This window comes from Microcaecilia unicolor, chromosome 11 (genome assembly GCF_901765095.1).
Source record: "Microcaecilia unicolor chromosome 11, aMicUni1.1, whole genome shotgun sequence".
In the NCBI taxonomy this organism is placed as follows: Eukaryota; Metazoa; Chordata; class Amphibia; order Gymnophiona; family Siphonopidae; genus Microcaecilia; species Microcaecilia unicolor.
This window is the reverse complement of record NC_044041.1, coordinates 94558244-94572927: the sequence shown is the minus strand read 5'-3', so window position 1 is coordinate 94572927 and position 14684 is coordinate 94558244. Positions and strand designations below refer to the sequence as shown.

Below are 14684 nucleotides of genomic sequence, written 5' to 3'. Positions count from 1 at the left end.
TCAGCACGCAGGGCACGCCCACCGCGCATGCGCGGCCGTCTTCCCGCCCGTGCGCGACCGCTCCCGCCAGTTACTTTTTTTCCGCGACTGAGAGAGTTGTGTTTTCCCCTCTCTCTCGTTTCAGCCGCCGGATTTTTTCGACCGCGTTTACGCGGATCGTCGCTTTTGGCCTGTTCGGCCTCTTCTTTTTCTTCTTTCTCTTTTATTAAAAAAAAAAAAAAAAAAAAAAAAAAGAATTTTGCGCGTGTGGAGCACGCGCTCCTTCTTTTCCCTCGCTTTCTAGCGGGGACGCCTCGTTGCGGCCTAGTGGCCGCTCGGTCGGTTACAATTTTCGTGGTGTGATTTTAGCCACCATTGCCGACTTTGACTTCGCCGACGCGATTTTTCCGTCGATGTCCTCGAAGGTCCCGAGTGGATTTAAAAAGTGTGGTCGCTGCGGCCGGCCGATCTCGCAGACCGACACCCACGCTTGGTGCCTCCAGTGCCTCGGGCCGGAGCACAATCTCAAGTCGTGCGTTTTGTGTCTCGGTCTCCGGAAACGGACTCAGGTTGCGAGGCAAGTTCTGCGGGACCGTCTTTTTGGAACTTGCGCCGGCCCCTCGACGTCGACCTCGACGGCATCGGTATCGAAGACCGGTTCTTCGGTACCGGTATCGATGCCCGAGACATCGGCACCGATGGCAGCGACCCCAGGAGAACAGGTCCCGTCGGCCCGCCGGTCCGCCGGCGAGAGTGGGGTAGAGAGACCGCGTGGGCAGTCGGCCCCGGTCACTCCCTCAACTCGTGAGCCACGGGACCGAACCCTGTCGGACCCGGTACCCCGAGACCGAGGGGGATCGACCTCCTCCTCCTCCATGCCCTCCGGTGACGTGCACCGGAAAAAAGACAAGAAGCGCCGTCACTGGGAGCCCTCGGTGCACCCTGAAGAGGAGTCGACGCCGAAGCGTCATCGCAGAGAGGAGAGATCTCCGTCGGTGGTGGAGGTACCGACGCGTCGGGGTTCCGGCACCTCGGTGCCATCTCCTGGCCCCCAGCAGCTTCCGGCACCGACACCCTTACCGGCCCCACCGCCTTTCCCGGCAGCGGGCCTGGACGAGTGCCTCAGAGCCATCCTTCCGGGGATCCTGGAAGGGCTGATGCGCCAGGCTGTGCCGGCGCCGGGGGTGCTTGCGCCCTCGGCGCCGATGACTGTGGCGCCGGCGAGCTCTAGCCCGGCGCCGGGGCAGTCGACACCGCCGCCGCTTGCGGTGCCGGTCTCGACAGCCACGCAGGTGGAGTCCCCGTCGACGTCGATGGAGGGAGCTCCGTCCCCGCCGGCGCGGGAGTCCACCGCTCGACGACACCGAGACCTTGGTGCCTCGACGTCGAGCCGGGCCCGGTACCGGACTCAGCTACATGAGCTAATGTCCGATACCGAGGACGAGGACTCGTGGGGGGAAGAGGAGGACCCGAGATATTTCTCCTCCGAGGAGTCTACAGGCCTTCCCTCGGACCCCACGCCGTCACCGGAGAGGAAGCTCTCACCTCCTGAGAGTCTCTCCTTTGCCTCCTTTGTGCGGGATATGTCTATAAGCATTCCCTTTCCCGTGGTCTCTGTGGAAGAGCCGAGGGCCGAGATGCTCGAGGTCCTCGACTATCCATCACCACCTAGAGAGTCCTCCACGGTACCGCTGCACAATGTCCTGAAGGAGACGCTGCTCCGGAACTGGGTGCGACCACTAACTAATCCCACCATTCCCAAGAAAGCAGAGTCCCAGTACAGGATCCACTCTGACCCAGAGCTCATGCGGCCCCAGTTGCCCCATGACTCAGCGGTCGTGGATTCTGCTCTCAAGAGGGCACGGAGTTCGAGGGATACCGCCTCGGCGCCCCCGGGGCGGGAGTCTCGCACTCTGGACTCATTTGGGAGGAAGGCCTACCAATCCTCCATGCTCGTGACCCGCATCCAATCTTACCTGCTCTATATGAGCATCCACATGCGGACCAATGTGCAACAGCTGGCGGACCTGGTCGATAAGCTCCCGCCGGAGCAGTCCAGGCCTTATCAGGAGGTGGTCAGGCAGCTGAAGGCGTGCAGAAAGTTCCTGTCCAGGGGGATTTTTGACACCTGTGACGTGGCATCTCGTGCTGCGGCCCAAGGTATAGTGATGCGCAGGCTCTCATGGCTGCGTGCCTCTGACCTGGACAACCGCACCCAGCAGAGACTGGCTGACGTCCCTTGCCGGGGGGATAACATTTTCGGTGAGAAGGTCGAGCAGATGGTGGACCAACTGCATCAGCGGGAAACCGATCTCGACAAGCTCTCCCACCGGGCGCCTTCAGCACCCGCCCCCACGGGTGGGCGTTTTTTTCCCGGGCACGGCAGGCTGCACCCATATTCTTTTGCAAAGCATAGGTACAACCAGCCGGCCCGAAGGCCTCGTCAGGCACAGGGACAGCCCCAGCGCGCTCGTTCTCGTCAACAGCGTGCGCCTAAGCAGCCCCCTGCGCCTCCACAGCAAAAGCCGGGGACGGGCTTTTGACTGGATCCACGGGAACATAGCCGCCCTACAAGTGTCCGTACCGGACGATCTGCCGGTCGGAGGGAGGTTAAAATTTTTTCACCAAAGGTGGCCTCTCATAACCTCCGACCAGTGGGTTCTCCAAATAGTGCGGTGCGGATACGCCCTGAATTTGGCCTCCCTGCCTCCAAATTGTCCTCCGGGAGCTCAGTCTTTCAGCTCCCATCACAAGCAGGTACTTGCAGAGGAACTCTCCGCCCTTCTCAGCGCCAATGCGGTCGAGCCCGTACCACCCGGGCAGGAAGGGCAGGGATTCTATTCCAGGTACTTCCTTGTGGAAAAGAAAACAGGGGGGATGCGTCCCATCCTAGACCTGAGAGGCCTGAACAAATTCCTGGTCAAAGAAAAGTTCAGGATGCTTTCCTTGGGCACCCTTCTGCCAATGATTCAGAAAAACGATTGGCTATGTTCCCTGGATTTAAAGGACGCATACACTCACATCCCGATACTGCCAGCTCACAGGCAGTATCTCAGATTCCGACTGGGCGCACGGCACTTTCAGTATTGTGTGCTGCCCTTTGGGCTCGCCTCTGCCCCACGAGTGTTTACCAAGTGCCTCGTGGTGGTAGCGGCCTATCTACGCAAGCTGGGAGTGCACGTGTTCCCATATCTCGACGATTGGCTGGTCAAGAACACCTCGGAGGCAGGAGCCCTCCGGTCCATGCAGTGCACTATCCAACTTCTGGAGCTGCTGGGGTTTGTGATAAATTACCCAAAGTCCCATCTCCAGCCAACTCAGTCTCTGGAATTCATAGGAGCGCTGCTGAATTCCCAGACAGCTCAGGCCTACCTTCCCGAAGCGAGGGCCACCAATCTCTTGACCCTGGCTTCGCAGACCAGAGCGTCTCAGCAGATCACAGCTCGGCAGATGTTGAGACTTCTGGGTCATATGGCCTCCACAGTTCATGTGACTCCCATGGCTCGTCTCCACATGAGATCTGCTCAATGGACCCTAGCTTCCCAGTGGTTCCAGGCCACCGGGAATCTAGAAGATGTCATCCGCCTCTCCACCAGTTGCCGCACTTCACTGCTCTGGTGGACCATCCGGACCAATTTGACCCTGGGACGCCCATTCCAAATTCCGCAGCCCACGAAAGTGCTGACGACGGATGCATCTCGCCTGGGGTGGGGAGCCCATGTCGATGGGCTCCACACTCAGGGTCTGTGGTCTCTCCAGGAAAAGGATCTGCAGATCAACCTCCTGGAGCTCCGAGCGATCTGGAACGCACTGAAGGCTTTCAGAGATCGGCTGTCCTGTCAAATTATCCAAATTCGGACAGACAATCAGGTTGCAATGTATTACGTCAACAAGCAGGGGGGCACCGGATCTCGCCCCCTGTGCCAGGAGGCCGTCGGGATGTGGCGTTGGGCGTGTCGGTTCGGCATGCTCCTCCAAGCCACGTACCTGGCAGGCGTAAACAACAGTCTGGCCGACAGACTGAGCAGAGTCATGCAACCGCACGAGTGGTCGCTCCATGCCAGAGTGGTACGCAAGATCTTCCGAGCGTGGGGCACCCCCTCGGTGGACCTTTTCGCCTCTCAGACCAACCACAAGCTGCCTCTGTTCTGTTCCAGACTTCAGGCACACGGCAGGCTAGCGTCGGATGCCTTTCTCCTCCATTGGGGGACCGGCCTCCTGTATGCTTATCCTCCCATACCTTTGGTGGGGAAGACCTTACTGAAGCTCAAGCAAGACCGCGGCACCATGATTCTGATCGCGCCCTTTTGGCCCCGTCAGATCTGGTTCCCTCTTCTTCTGGAGTTGTCCTCCGAAGAACCGTGGAGATTGGAGTGTTTTCCGACTCTCATTTCGCAGAACGACGGAGCGTTGCTGCACCCCAACCTTCAGTCTCTGGCTCTCACGGCCTGGATGTTGAGGGCGTAGACTTCACTGCGCTGGGTCTGTCTGAGGGTGTCTCCCGGGTCTTGCTTGCCTCTAGAAAGGATTCCACTAAAAAGAGTTACTTTTTCAAGTGGAGGAGGTTTGTCGTGTGGTGTGAGAGCATGGCCCTAGAACCTCGTTCTTGCCCTGCACAGAACCTGCTTGAATACCTTCTGCACTTATCAGAGTCTGGCCTCAAGACCAACTCAGTAAGGAATCACCTTAGTGCGATTAGTGCTTACCATTATCGTGTGGAAGGAAAAGCCATCTCTGGAGAGCCTTTAGTCGTTCGATTCATGAGAGGCTTGCTTTTGTCAAAGCCCCCTATCAAGCCTCCTGCTGTGTCATGGGATCTCAACGTCGTCCTCACCCAGCTGATGAAACCTCCTTTTGAGCCACTGAATACCTGCCATCTGAAGTACTTGACCTGGAAGGTCATTTTCTTGGTGGCAGTTACTTCAGCTCGTAGGGTCAGTGAGCTTCAAGCCCTAGTAGCTCATGCTCCATATACCAAATTTCATCACAACAGAGTAGTGCTCCGCACCCACCCAAAGTTCCTGCCGAAGGTGGTGTCGGAGTTCCATCTTAACCAGTCAATTGTCTTGCCAACATTCTTCCCCAGGCCGCATACCCGCCCTGCTGAACGTCAGTTGCACACATTGGACTGCAAGAGAGCATTGGCCTTCTACTTGGAGCGGACACAGCCCAACAGACAGTCCGCCCAATTGTTTGTTTCTTTCGACCCTAACAGGCTAGGGGTCGCTGTCGGGAAACGCACCATCTCTAATTGGCTAGCAGATTGCATTTCCTTCACTTACGCCCAGGCTGGGCTGACTCTTGAGGGTCATGTCACGGCTCATAGTGTCAGAGCCATGGCAGCGTCAGTGGCCCACTTGAAGTCAGCCACTATTGAAGAGATCTGCAAGGCTGCGACGTGGTCATCTGTCCACACATTCACATCTCATTACTGCCTCCAGCAGGATACCCGACGCGACAGTCGGTTCGGGCAGTCGGTGCTGCAGAATCTGTTTGGGGTGTAAATCCAACTCCACCCTCCAGGACCCGAATTTATTCTGGTCAGGCTGCACTCTCAGTTAGTTGTTCTTCGTAGGTCAATTTCTGTTATACCCTCGCCGTTGCGAGGTTCAATTGACCTGGGTTCTTGTTTTGAGTGAGCCTGAGAGCTAGGGATACCCCAGTCGTGAGAACAAGCAGCCTGCTTGTCCTCGGAGAAAGGGTATGATACATACCTGTAGCAGTTGTTCTCCGAGGACAGCAGGCTGATTGTTCTCACCTTCCCTCCCTCCTCCCCTTTGGAGTTGTGTGTTTCATATTTTTTGCTAGTCATTCAACTGGCGGGAGCGGTCGCGCACGGGCGGGAAGACGGCCGCGCATGCGCGGTGGGCGTGCCCTGCGTGCTGACCGTCCCGCGAAGCTTATTTCCGGTTGGTGGGGGCTGCCGCGGACGTCACCCAGTCGTGAGAACAATCAGCCTGCTGTCCTCGGAGAACAACTGCTACAGGTATGTATCATACCCTGTTTCAGTGGATCCCAGGGATGTGTACCAGCGTAGAACTTCAAAAAAAAAAATACTACCTAGCTTTGGTGGGCTACTGTATGTATGTATGACTTGAAAAAATACTAGCTGAACGTACCAATTCTTTACCGGTATTTCATAAAACGTGGGAACAAGTAGCCAAATTTTGTCAAACTTCAACTGTGAATTAACTTCTTCATAAGTAAACTTGTCTGTCTTCTTCTTTAACCGTTAGAAATGTCATTCTATATTTAAGGATATTGCATTGTATATAACTTTTTTGACATCCTGGTTAGGACTGTGTTTCTTTTGTTTGTATATTTTTTGAAAACATAATAAATACATTTGAACTTAAATTGAATACAGACTAGTATTTTTTTAACAACTGTTTATTAATATATCAATATATGAGGCCATACCAAGTCTAAGGATAGACCAGGTATGTTCTAATTTCTGGACAGCTCCTTCTACAGGGAATTTGGTATCTTGAACACAAAAGAATACATAAAAAGATTCATTACTAGAGCATAGGTTAGTTTACTAATGACTGCCTTTGTGATAACCCATTGACCATCAGAGTTATAATTTACTTACAAGTCAAAATACACAAGACTTTTATGTTTTCCTTTCCTAAAGGTCTCTATCACCTAACAGCATACCCTCTTATTCATAGTTAAACAGTGAGTTAATACACATCCAGAAAGTAGTTATACATACTAGATTCTAGCCTAATATTAATACCATATTAATATATTTCTAAGGTAGAATTTTGTTTTCCACATGATCACCACCTTCAGGTAGATGACATGTTGTGGGTGACTTTATCCTGGCAGTTGTCTACTTACTCTGCCCATTGGAAAAATTTCCCTGGTTATTTCCAGAGCATCCATGGACGCACAATTCCAGTTCTTCAAAGAAAGATAGAGTTGGAAGATGGAAAAGCAGAGCTGGCTAGTGTGATGAGGCAGGGAACTACAAGGTCCAGAATGCACTGCAGCAGCAAGAGAATCGGAGTCAGGGTGAGGACTCTAGCCAGGAGAGTGAGAAGCCAGCAGTTGACTGGGAAATTGAACCAGGTGTGAGAGGATTGCAGGCAGCTTTATTAAGAGAGTGGTGGAAAGCTGTATGGAGTAGATGGAAACACTGGGGAAGCTCTCGCTGGAAAAGGTGACAGCTGGAGAAGGAAAGTAGATGCTTGTGTTTGACTGTTTGAGTTTGAGGAACTGTCTTAAGTTTGAGAAGGGTTTAAGTAGCAGGCTCTGAGTAAAGTGCCTTTTTGTTATGTTTGACTTGAAGAAATGTTAATGTTAAAGAAGAAATAAGCCATGAGGAGTATGTTAAATGGCCATTAATAAAACCCTTAATTACAAGAAGCCTGGTGGTGATGAGCATTTTGTGAAGGGAGAAGAGGAGGCAGAAAGCTCCCCAGTGTTTGAGACAGAATCCGGTGAAGGCTAGAGCCCAGCAGTGACCGTTTGTGTGTGTGTGTGGAGGAAGCTAAGCAGGGTTAGCCCTGGCCGGAGTCTGGAAGGGTGACCAGCTCTCACTAGACATATCCTTTATGACTTGGCACTACCTGGTCATCATCTGTGTATGGTCTCTTTCGTTATTCTAAGTTGACCTAATTCAAGTTTCTGGACACACACTGTAGAGGTGATGTACTTGAGTTCAAGACAGAGGGGAAGGGAAGGCTACTGGGTGGTTCCTTGACTCCCTTTCCGTATTCATGTAGACTACATCCTAGTCCTAGTAAGGACACATTCAGGAAAATTAAAATGTTAGAATAGATTTCTTTTTCTCTGGTCTGGCCTAGTCTTCAGTAGAAAATGTTGTGGTGTCTGCATCAACTCCTGTTTTCTGCAGGAATAGTAATATTCATTGCAAACCAGGGTGTAGTGTCAGTTTTAACACCAACCATATAGCCCTCAGTTCATAATCATTAATCAGTGGGACAAATAATTGCAGGGTATGTTCAAATTCCTGTATACTCCTCCCTTCAACTTTCAACCTTTGTGGGAACATAGAAGCTAATAGACTTTGTTCTGAAGCTTGAATGTCACAAGTTATAAAATACAATATTTATATATGTGATTTATTTCCAAGCATTGCTCCCTTCATCTGGTTCATGCAGACCTATGACTGGTTTGTATACCTTTATTTCTAGGTGTCTGTTTTATTTATCCTATGGAAATGTAACAGCACCTAAATTAACATTAAATGGTCAGGGGTTGTAAAAGGTAGCTGCAGGGAAAGCAAACAAACTGGAACCTTCAGGGCCTATTTTAATCTGCAGTGATAGTGGGTAATTTCAAATAGCCATTTACTCAGGTAAATAGCTTTTGGAAATTGAAAACTTATACTGGGCTAAAATACCCTTGTCTCTGTGTGTGTACGTATAGGTATAACTACACATCTTAATTTTAAATATACACTTTCAATGCAAATTTGAAGGTTCACCTAGAGTACCTAATACCCTTGTATCAACTACGTAGGCCAATAAAAATTCCTCTTACCGTTAAAGTCTGAGTTGAGAGGAGGAGGGGAGGGTCCATACTCCTGGTAATATGTGGTGTGTCTGTGTCCTCTCACTAGATGTCACAAAAGTATGATGTTGCCCATATTATGATGTCATCTGTGATGTGAAGTCTAACAATGTCCAGTAGTGACTATGGAAACATTATTTGACCAAGCGGATTCCTTCCTCTTCTTCGGGCTTTGAGCTCAATGAAAACTAGATACTTGAGGCTACAACATCATGAGCCTTCATTTACAATTCTCTGAGGTATTTCTCCTTTTTATGACTCCTTGTCACCAAAACTAGCTCAACTTGCAATGGCAGCTCCAGGGACCCGGTAGGTATATACCCTAGGTTTTGCTGTTGTACATTGGCTGGAATTCCACAGCTTCCCCAGCTTCACTTGGTCTAGGGAGCAGTATCTGGGCCAGGAGACTGAATAAATCTTCCACATGGCAGCACATTACATTGCTGCCAATCCAATGCTTATCTTTCCCATGCTAACCACAAGACTCTGTAATAACTAAATTGCTAGCAAGACTAGGATGACTGTTGCCAAACTTGCTTGTCCACACATAATTAGACTCAGGCTCCCATTGAGCTGTAAATTTCTCTCGGATACCTTTGTCGAGCTCTGTCCTTTCCATCTACTACTCTGACACCACCACATCTCATTATTTATTTGTTGCATTTGTATCCCACATTGTCCTACCTATTTGCAGGCTCAATGTGGCTTGCAATGCTCCGTTATGGCATTCGCCATTCTAGAGTGAGAAGAATACAATTTGGTGTTACATTGAGAACATAGGAAATAAAAAAACTTAATAGAATTAAACAGTTATGCAAACAAATCTTGGAAGAAATCAGTTTAGAATATATGGTACAGAAGCGATATGTTACGATTATAATTGTTGCTCATTGTGGTATGCCTTGTTGAAGAGGTAGGTCTTCAGGGATAAACGAAAGTTAGTTAATTCGTAAATTGTTTTTAGGTTAAGTGGCAATACATTCCACATTTGCATGCCTAGGTAGGAAAAGCTGGGCGCATGTGTTAGTTTGTATTTTATTCCTTTACAGTTGGGGAAGTGAAGATTGAGGAATGTGCGGGATGATCTTTTAGCGTTCCTGGGTGGTAAGTCGATCAGGTCTGACATGTATGTCGGGGCTTCTCCGTGAATGATTTTATGAACTAGAGTGCAGACCTTGAACGCGATACGTTCTTTAAGTGGAAGCCAGTGTAGATTTTCTGTTAGGGGTTTTGCGCTTTCATACTTTGCTTTCCCAAATATGAGTCTAGCGGCGGTGATTCTTGGTGATTTGCTCTTTACAACCAGCGTAGAGTGCATTGCAGTAGTCTAGGTGACTCAGCACCATTGACTGTACCAGGTTGCGGATGATGGTCCTTGGGAAGAAAGGTCTTACTCTCTTAAGCTTCCACATTGAGTAGAACATCTTCTTGGTTGTGTTTTTTACATGATTTCGATCTATGATAACTCCGAGAATTTTCTGGGTGTCTGAGACGGGAAGGGAAAAGTTTGGTGTAGTTATTGTGGTGAATTTGCTTGTATTATGTTGCGATGTAAGTATGACGTGTTTTTTCTGCATTAATAAAATAACAGAAGGGATGGTGACCAAACAACTCACAGACTATCTAAACAAGTTCTCAATACTACACGACTCCCAGTCAGGATTTCGTTCTAATCACAGTACTGAAACAGTACTAGTTACGCTCATGACTAAATTCAAACAAATGATTGCAACCGGCAAGAACATACTACTTCTACAATTCGACATGTCAAGCGCCTTCGACATGGTTGATCATGAAATTCTACTACACATCCTTGAATACTTCGGTATCGGAGGCAACGTTCTTAATTGGTTTAAGGGATTCCTAACCACACGCTCATATCAATTGACATCAAATTCGACTACATCAGCCACATTGACACCTGAATGTGGAGTTCCACAGGGATCCCCCCCCCCCCCCCCCCTCACCGACCATATTCAACCTAATGATGATACCCTTGGCCAAACTACTATCAAACCAAAACCTCAACCCATACATATATGCTGATGATGTAACGATCTACATACCATTCAAACAAGACCTAAAAGAAATTTCCAATGAAACCAACCAAAGTCTACATATCATGCACTCCTGGGCAGATGCATTTCAGTTGAAACTTAATGCAGAAAAAACCCAATGCCTATTACTCACCTCTCAACACCATCAACACACCAAAACTAAATCTACCAATTTCGGAAACCCTAAAAATTCTTGGAGTTACCATTGATCGGCACCTAACACTTGAGAATCACGCGAAAAACACAACCAAAAAGATGTTCCACTCAATGTGGAAATTAAAAAGAGTAAGACCATTCTTCCCAAGGACCGTCTTCCGTAATCTGGTTCAATCATTAGTACTCAGTCATCTAGACTACTGCAACTCACTCTACGCTGGCTGCAAAGAGCAAATACTCAAAACAAACTCCAAACAGTCCAGAACACGGCAGCAAGACTCGTATTCGGAAAATCAAAATATGAAAGTGCAAAACCCCTATCAGAGAAGCTACAATGGCTCCCACTCAAAGAACGCATCACGTTCAAAGTATGTACCCCTAGTTCACAAAATCATCCATGGCGATGCCCCAGCCTACATGTCAGACCTGATAGACCTACCACCCAGGAATGCTAAAAAATCATCTTGCACATTCCTTAATCTTCATTTCCCCAATTGCAAAGGTCTAAAATACAAATTAATGCACTCATCAACCTTTTCCTATATGAGCGCGCAATTCTGGAACGTTCTGCCACGCGATCTATGAACTGACCAACTTCCGCAAACTACTGAAGACCCATCTCTTTGACAAAATATACAACAAAGATCAACACATGTGAAACTCCCCACATATATCCAGAAATGTTTAATAATGCCTGCTGTTATATTACTATCATGTATTCCATTACAATGCAACCCAAAATCCTTCTGTAATACCAAATGTCTATTCTCTCTTTATTTCCACTATCCATGATGTATTGTAAGCCACATTGAGCCTGCAAAGAGGTGGGAAAATGTGGGATACAAATGCAATAAATAAAAAATAAATTTAAGTTTCAACTGAAATGCATCCACCCATTAGTGCATGATTTGGAAGCTTTGGTTGATGTCATTGGTGATTTCCTTTAAGTCATGTTTGAACGGGATGTATATCATGACGTCATCTGCGTATATATATGGGTTGAGGTTTTGATTGGCTAGTAACTTGGCTAAGGGTGTCATCATTAGGTTAAAGAGTGTTGGTGAGAGGGGAGATCCTTGAGGGACTCCACATTCAGGTATCCATGGGACTGGTGTAGTCGAGTTAGATGTTACTTGGTATGATCTTGTGGTCAGGAAGTCTTTGAACCAGTTTAGATCGTTGCCTCCAACTCCGAAGTATTCTAGGATGTTTAGTAATATTCCATGGTCAACCATGTCGAAAGCACTGGACATGTTGAATTGTAGGAGAAGTATGTTGTTGCCGGTTGCAATAGTTTGTTTAAATTTTGTCAGGAGAGTAACTAGTACTGTTTTGGTGCTGTGGTTCGATCGAAATCCTGATTGAGAGTCGTGAAGTATTGCAAATTTGTTCAAGTAATTGGTGAGTTGCTTGGTCACCATACCTTCCGTTAGTTTGGTTATTAGGGGGATATATGCTACTGGGCAGTAGTTGGTTAAGTTGCTTGTACTTTTCTTTGCGTCCTTAGGTATAGGGGTGAGTAGGATGTTTCCTTTAATTTTTGGGAAGAGTCCGTTTTGTAACATATAGTTCAGGTGTTTTGTGAGGTCTGGTATGAGTTGTTGAGGGGCGAATTTTATAAGGTTATTTGGGCATATGTCTAGTTTGCAGTGGGACTTGGCGAATCTTTTTAGCGCTTGGGAAATAGTATCTTCTGAGAGTGTGTCGAAATTAGTCCAGGTTCTGTCGGCTGGGTGTTCGCCAGGAGTTGGGTCCAGACAGTCGAGGAGTTTTGTATAATCGCTGGTGTTGACTGGTATTGTGAGTCACAGTTTTATGATTTTCTCTCTGAAGTATTTTGCAAGATCGTCTGCTGTTGGTGTGTCTGTGCTGTTAGAAATAACCGGGGCAGTATTTAGTAATCTGTTCACGAGTTGGAAAAGTTTGTGTCCTTGTAATTTAGTCCAATTTTAGTTTTGTAGTATGATCTTTTAGTTTGTTTAATGGCATATTTGTATTTTCTTTGTAGTTGCTTCCAGGCGTTGAGTGCGGAGTCGTCTTTCTTTTTGTTCCATGCTCGTTCTAACCTTCTGACTTGAGTTTTTAGTTTTTTCAGTTCTTCGCTGAACCATGGTATTGAGTTCTTTCTGTGTGGGATTCTGGATTGAAGTGGTGCGATATTGTCTAGTGTGTTTCTGCATCTATTGTCCCATTCTTTACAATGCAGCCTATTACTTCCTGGTACCTGTAGCTAATTTAAGCTCCAGCAGAGCTCTTGAAAGCTACTCACAGGTATATAAAGTTAATCTGATAAAAAGGTGTCACCTAACTTGTTTATTGATTTTTATCTTATGCAGTTTTGGCTGCTGCATTGCAAAAAAGGTGTAGCAGAATCGATGGTGTAGCCAGATGGCCAATTCTGGGTAGGAGGGCATGCAATTCTCTCCCCTTCCATCGAACCCTGGTCTCTGCTCTCAGCTCCTAACTACCTGATGTGTCAGGGATGTCAAGCTTCACTAGCCGAGGACCTCTCCTGCCTGAGTCGCACCTGCTGCAGCATTTATTCAACAGGTGCAATTTGCTGCCAGTGCTGGCTCTCTGCATGCTCAGTTAGACCTGAGGTGAGCATGTGTTAGACAGCCAGCATTGACAGTGAAGCACACCTGCTGATTGTGCTGACGCAGATGGGAGAGGTCTTTTGGAAAGCAGAGGGGTCCAGAGCTGAAAGTGAGGGGGACCAGGCCCCCCCAGTGGCTATGCCACTAACCAGAATTAGGGAAAAGGGACAGAGAAGAGCAAGGAAAGGCTAAAGCAGTGGTTCCCCAACCTGGTCCTGGAGGCACCCCAGCCAGTCAGGTTTTCAGGATATCCTCCACTGCATGCATGTGTCTTCCATGATATCCTGAGAAACTTGACTGGGGTGCCTCCAGGACCAGGTTGGGGAACCACTGGACTAAAGGCTAGGACTGCTCAGCTTGCAGAAGAAATGTTCAAGAGAAGATAAGAGGTCTGTGAGATCTTGAGTGGGAATATGCCATGAAGTCTCCAGGTAGTACATTGATTGGCAGAGGAGATGGTAAAAGCAGTTAGTGTAACTAGGTCTAAAAAAGGTTTGGACACCATTCTGGAAGAAAAAAATCAATAAACCATTAAGGTAGGCTTGGAGAAATCCACTGCTTATTTTATTTATCCCCAGCAATAAGCAGTGGATTTCTCCACTAACCTTGTGGTTAGTATGGGAAAGATAAGCATTGGATTGGAAGCAATTTAATTAATGTGCTGCCATGTGGAAGTTTTTTAGATTCAGTTTTCTGGCCCAGATACTGCTCCCTAGACCAACTGAAGCTGGGGAATTCCAGCCACTGTATAACAGCAAAATCTAGAGGCAGGGTATATACATACTGGGTCCCTGGAGCTGCTCTGCAAGTTGGGCTAGCTTTGGTGACAAGGAGTCATAAAAAGGAGAAATACCTCAGAGAATTGTAAATGAAGGGTCATGATGTTGTAGCCTCAAGTAGAATCTAGTTTTGATTGAGCTGAAAACCTGAAGGAGAAGAAGGAGCCTGCTTGGTCAAATAATGTTTCCATAGTCACTAGACATTGTTAGACTTCACATCACAGATGACAACATAATATGGGCAACATCATACCTTTGTGACTTTTTTTTTTTTTTTAAATAGATTTGTCAGGTCCATGTGACCTAGATTGGCTACTGTTGAAACAGGATACCTTGCTTGATGGATCTTTCTTCTGATCCAATATGGCTATTCTTACACTCTAATTTCAAAGAGTGGACACTAGATGTCGGCACTGCACCACAGCTAGGGAAGCAAATGCCATCCATGCTTTTTGCTGATTGCCAAGCCAGTCAATAAAAATGTTTTTCAGATACTGTGCAGAGAAGAGGAGCCTCGGGTTGGGTTGATTAAAAGGAGCACAGTTCTCTTGGGGGTTGAAAGGAGTTTCACC

General features: G+C 47.8%; 1 protein-coding gene across 3 annotated transcripts in view; it reads left to right on the top strand.

The window, feature by feature from the left end:
- Positions 1-14684, top strand: part of USE1 (unconventional SNARE in the ER 1) — a 43259-nt gene that overhangs the window by 1184 nt on the left and 27391 nt on the right. The window contains exon 1 of one of the 3 annotated variants that reach the window (XM_030217836.1): positions 7144-7147. The exons of the other annotated variants lie outside the window; for them this stretch is intronic. The gene's annotated coding sequence lies outside the window, so the exon portion shown is untranslated. Of the gene's footprint in view, positions 1-7143; positions 7148-14684 lie in introns of those variants that run through there. 3 annotated transcript variants of the gene reach the window in all.